The following is a 6000-nucleotide window of genomic DNA, read 5'->3' as shown; positions in this document are numbered from 1 at the left end:
GATCCTTAGCCCCCTGAGCAAGGCCAGGGGTCAAACCCAAATCCTGAATAGATACTAGTTGGGTTTCCTTAACCCGCTGAGCCACAATGGGAACTCCAGAATTTTTAGATACAACACCAAATCACTACCCATGGGGGAAAAAAAAAAGGATAAATTGGACTTTATTAAAATTAAAAACTTATGCTCTGAAAAAGACACTGTTAAGGAAAAAAAGAGATAAGCCATAGTCTAGGAGAAAATATTTGTAAAACACTTGTCTAATAAAAGGATGCACCCAAAACACACAAAACCCTCTTGAAACTCAACAAAAAGAAAACATTCATTGTTCACCAGGTAGCATCCTGAATTTAGCAGCTAAATGAAGGTAAAAATCGCTGTGACAAACTGACTGAGAGATTAAGCACTTAAGGCAGTTCACCCAGAGTGCGGCATGTAGGAAGTGTCCAGTGACTCCCAGACAGGACTGTCATCACACAGCGTCCATAAACACATGCTACAGGAAGAGGGAACAGGGCCTCAGATTCCTTAGTAGTCTTAATTCACAAGCAAAACATGTACCTTAAAAAGTGCAGGAAACGGGGGGTGCCCCTCTTGGATCAGTGGTAACGAACCCAACTAGGATCCGTGAGGATGTGGTTGGATCCCTGGCCTCGCTCAGTGGGTTAAGGATCCAGAGTTGCCTCGAGCTCTGGTGTAGGTGGCAGACGCGGCTCAGATGCCACGTTGCTGTGGCTGTGGTATAGGCTGGCAGCTACAGCTCTGAGTCCACCTGGGAACCTCCATATACTGTGGGTGTGGCCCTAAAAAGACCCCCCTCCCCCGCAAAAAAAAAGGTGCAGAAAACGACTACATTGCTCACCAGAAGACATCACTGGCCCTTTAGCACTGCCTAGTGTACAGCATGTTAAAATTCTGCTACCCACTGTTTAGAAGTAATTGGCTGATGTACCAACGTGTCTAATACTTTTACAGACAAAAGACTGCAGCCTCACACTTACCTGTGTAATTGAAAACAAATGATGCCTGACAAATGCTTAATTATTTCTGAATTTCATATTAGAACAATGTCAACATCTTGCAACATAGATTTTGATGAATAACTTGGCTGCACTAAACCTCTTAAAAGAAAAATACTGGCTTTGATGATCTGAGATTTTCGGTTTATGAGGTCATTAATCATGGCAAGTGTTGTGCCTCGTTTCTGCTAGAGAGTTATTATCTGCCCTTAGGGCCATGGAATGTTTATTAGACTTAAGTTAAAAAAGAAAATGGTTTCTGCTCAAATTCTATTAAGAATAATTTCTCAATCAGCAACCATTTCCCCCATCTCTCCATTAAATATAAGAAAGAGGAAGCTTTAAAAGAAACTCCACCAGGCTGCCCTTCACCATTCTCACACCCTTATGTAGTGAAATGACAGTAACACCCATTGGCTTAAAAAATCTTTCTCTCTTTGGTGAGACTGTGACCGAGGGTAGGTGTCTCTTGCAATTCTGAACTCGGGGCAGGGGGAGGGGGGGAGGGAATCAGGGCATGACAGTGTATGTGCTTTTTTAGAAATGTTTAAGCTCCACTGTGCAGATACATATACCACATGGACCACATTATAAGAAAAGGTCCTAAAATGTCTGGAACCCATGGAAGCTCACTTGGAATCACCATAGCTAATAAATACGGCGAGCATACATTTTACTGAAAGCCACTACACCGCGAGCATACATTTTACTGAAAGCCACTACACCTGCAGTCGGAGCAAATGGCAGCGACAGCAAGGAGAGGGGACGGCAACCAGAAGCAAGTTATTTCCGCCACCAGAGCCTTGGAAAAGTTCAAGAACAGAGGCACCACCTCTGAAGATGGGATCCCAGCGTTGTGGGGAGTCTGGCCCAGAGGAGACGAACCTCCAGGTCCTCTTGTCTCCTCCCCTGGCCTGCCGAAGATGGAGGGTTTCTTTCTAGAGGGGTTGCATCAGAGAAAGTCTGTCTCCAGAGGCACCTGGAGCACCTGAAGGTGCAGGTGAGGAGTCCCGCCGAGAAAAGAGATATCAAATGACAGGCTACATGTTGAAAAGGCAACCTGGAACGCTCCTCCCCTGGCTCAGCTTCCAAAACACTGGTGGCCAGTGTTTCCTCTATGGAGACACTCAATCATCTTAAAAGAAGGACCTAGATCTAGTGAGACTTGAGCATCCGCCAATGAAACAGGAGGTCCCTCCCCAGAGGCCCATCTGTTGACAAGCCCCAGCCATGGATACAGTTTGCAACCAGCGTGGTTAGCTCCTTGCTAAACTGAAAAGACAGCTGAGTAGCAGACAGTTGAGGGATGGTTCTCTCTGTAAGACAGTGACCAAAAGAAACAGACAAAATTAACTCGGATGGAACAGACAATGTGGAGAGCAAAAGAACACAGGACTCTAGAATGAATATTCTCCTGGAGGTAAGAAGAGAAGAGAAGCCATTTTTAAAAAAGAAAATAGGAGTTCCCCCTCGTGGCGCAGTGGTTAATGAATCTGACTAGGAACCATGAGGTTTCGGGTTCAATCCCTGGCCTTGCCCAGTGGGTTGGGGATCCGGCGTTGCTGTGAGCTGTGGTGTAGGTTGTAGACATGCTCAGATCCCGTGTTGCTGTGGCTCTGGCGTAGGCCGGTGGCTACGGCTCCGACTGGACCCCTAGCCTGGAAATCTCCATATGCCACGGGAGCGGCTCAAGAAAAGGCAAAAAGACAAAAAAAAAAAAAAAAAAAAAAAAAAAAAAAGAAAAAGAAAGAAAGAAAGAAAATAAATACTCAGAGAGAAAGAAAGCACGCTAAGAAATTTAAAATCATGGCGGGAGTTCCCTTTGTGGTTCAGTAGTTAAAGAACCTGACTAGGATCCATGAGGATGCAGGTTTGATCCCCGGCCTCGTTCAGTGGGTTAAGGATCCAGCGTTGCCATGAGCTGTGGCGTAGGTTGAAGACGTGGCTTGGATCCTGCATTGCTGTGGTGTAGGCCAGCAGCAGTAGCTCAATTCCACCCCTAGCCTAGGAACTTCCATATGCCATGGGTGCAGTCCCAAAAAGCAAAAAAAAAAAAAAAAGGAAAGAAAGAAAGAGAATTTTAAAATGACGGCAAACATTGTAAAATTAAAGAGAAGAATTAATAGATAAAATTAAGGAATATTCTAGGAATTAGATTTAAAAAAATAAAAAGGTGAGGAGAAATAGAAGAGAAAGGATAAGAAAATCAGAAGATCAATTAAGAAGGTTCAAAAGCTGACCAACATGAGTTCCAGAAACCAGAAAAGAAAAAAATAGGGGAGAGAGTATTTTGTAAAAACAACCCCAAAAGCATTACTAAAACTGAGGAAAGAAATTTCCATGTAGAAAAGGGCTTCCTGAACACCTAGCCAATAAACAGGGGAGAAAAAATTCTGAAATTTTTCACTGTGAAATTTCAGAACATAGACTCCCCCCACATCCCCCCAAAAGACACTAACAGTCTCCACAATCAGAAAAAAAGATCACATACAAAGACTCCAAGATTAGAATGCTGTAGAATTCTCTATCGCCAACTGGGGTTGCAAGGCAAAAAAAAAGCCACAAGAGAGAATGACTTCTAAACAAAGCATCAATCAAGCCTCAGGCTAGGAAAAGGATATTTTCTGACATATGAGTCTTAAAAAAGTTTACCTCTTCTGCCTCTTTTTTTCCCCCTACAGCCTGCTGGGGAATGAGCGTTCTCCTTCAAAAAAAAATGAATAAACCAAGAAAAAGCATGCGATTGAAGAAAAAGCATGTGATTCAAGAAAAGAGGATTCCCAGGATGAAGGGAAGGCTCTGGATGACAGCTGTGCAGAAAGCAACTAATCCAGATCCTATCAAGACGATGAAGCTCCAGGAGGGTAAACGGGCAGATTATCCATCCTGTTTGACAGGAAGAAAAGGTTTTTCAGGAGTCGGAGGCTCTGGGGATGGTTCGGTCCTAAGTACAAAGAGAGCGAAGTAAATTTTTCATTCCAAGGAAAACTCATTGTGTAAGAAAGAAAATGGTGGTGGCTGCCGGGGGCGCAGGGGTTGGGAAAAGAGGGGGAGTTACTGTTCAACATGCAAGATGAAGAGGTTCTAGAGACCTGTGGTGCCACAGGGTGTCTGCAGTTTACCACTGGGTATTGTTAGGAGTAGAGCTCACGGGAAGAGGTCTTAGCACATGGGGGTGGGGGGAGAGGAAACGTCTGTTAATGACAGAGTTAGTGTCTTGAGTGTGCTGATGCTTCTACAGGTCTATACCTATCGCCAAACGCATCAATTGTATACACTAAAATGTCCAGGGGTTTTGTATGTCAGTTAACCTCAAAAAGGCTGTTTTTAAAAGAAATAAAATGTATTCACAACATATATTATTGCACCTATGAACAATAATACACAGTCATTAACAATCTAAGCACTGAATATGATTTTACTGAAAAAAAACCAGGATTACTATATTGAGGGGATCCAGAGAAGTGCAATGTGGTGTGTGGTGTGGTGTGTGTGTGTATGTTTGTAGGAGAAGGCAGGAAGTGGAAAACCAAATCCTCATTTTCCGCAACAGAAAATAATAACTAGAATTGAAAAAAATTTAAATAATTATCACATAAGCACAGTTTTCAGAAATATGGGGGGAAACGATTTTAGAGTAGAAAGTGGTTGTCCTTAGAGGACAGGGAGGGAGGGGTCAGAGGCACCTGCGTTTCATTACATGCCCTTCTATTCCACATTTAGCTTTTAACACCATGAACATGTATAACTTTGGTGAAAACAGAAGTTACTTTCTGGAAAAAGTCACCCGTCCCTTTGAGAAAGCAGTTTTGGTACCGTTGCAGTAGTAAAAGCCGACTGTGAGCCCTTGGCGTATATAAATGGATGGTGAGAACGTGAGGGGGTCAGGGGAGGGAAACGAGGACCAGCCACTGGGGCTGAGGTCCAGGCACCAATGGACCAGGCATCAGAGCATCTTCCTGGATGCGAGAGGGATTCCAGATACGGGGGAGGTCAGGCTGGCACAGAGCATCCTTCTTCACAGGAAAACTGCCTCAACAACTATGGTGACTTTCCAGGGAAGGGTCTAAATTAGGATGGTGAGCAGTGGAAATGCCCCTCTCCATGAGCTGACTTTATTTTTTTTTTTTATTTATTTTTTTGTCCTTTCTAGGGCCACACCCGTGGCAGATGGAGCTGCTCAGGCTAGGGGTCTAATCAGAGCCATAGCTGCCGGCCTACACCAGGGCCACAGCAACGCGGGATCTGAGCCGCATCTGCAACCTACACCACAGCTCACGGCAACGCCAGATCCTTAACCCACTGAGTGAGGCCAGGGATCGAACCTGCAACCTCACGGTTCCTAGTCAGATTCATCAACCCCTGAGCCAGGATGGGAACTCCCATGAGCCGACTTTAATCAGGCTCCTCTGAGCCTCCTGCTCAGCTAAGCCTGACTCTGGGCCTCCTTCTCTGACCATGCAGAATCTATTTTGCCCAAGAATTCTGATAAATTAGTTTAGAGAAAATCTCCTACCCTTAGTTTCTGACCAGCCCTCATCTCCTAGCACTCCTGCTTCCAGCAAGAACTCTGTTAACTTGGTCTAACAAGAAGCCCCTGGCCCCTGATGTCTCCTCTTAGTCATTTTCTAGCCTCTCATCCTCACTGGAGATGGAGATGAGTCCAATCTCTCTCCCCGATGCAAGACCCCAGTACAGTGGTGGCTCCCCCTTAAATAAAGTCTGCTTTACTGTTCATTAACAAGCATCACTGAATAATCTTTTCCTTAACAAAATAACACTTTTTCTTGAATACAGAAAGAAGAGATAAATGTGAAGTCTCAGATCTTGATAACGTGTCACACATGTACTAACTTCTCACTCAATACCCTTTTCCTTTTCCTAATGACCACAGCTGTCTGCTTGCCTGCATGTGATAAAGCTCTTAAGAGTTTTTCTCCTGGATATGTTTTCAATGCTGAGATGCTTTGATCTTACCTCTCTA

The 6000-nt window shown here is 44.2% G+C and overlaps 1 long non-coding RNA gene across 1 annotated transcript; it reads left to right on the top strand.

Annotated features, from left to right (window-relative positions):
- On the top strand, positions 761-4438 carry LOC110261779. Its single transcript, XR_002346310.1, has 2 exons — positions 761-2436; positions 3698-4438. It is a non-coding gene; the product is annotated as an uncharacterized LOC110261779 (long non-coding RNA).

The sequence above is a fragment of the Sus scrofa genome, chromosome 7 (assembly GCF_000003025.6).
Source record: "Sus scrofa isolate TJ Tabasco breed Duroc chromosome 7, Sscrofa11.1, whole genome shotgun sequence".
NCBI classification, from domain to species: domain Eukaryota; kingdom Metazoa; phylum Chordata; class Mammalia; order Artiodactyla; family Suidae; genus Sus; species Sus scrofa.
The sequence above is the reverse complement of the archived record's forward strand: the minus strand, read 5'-3'. Positions and strand labels throughout refer to the sequence as shown.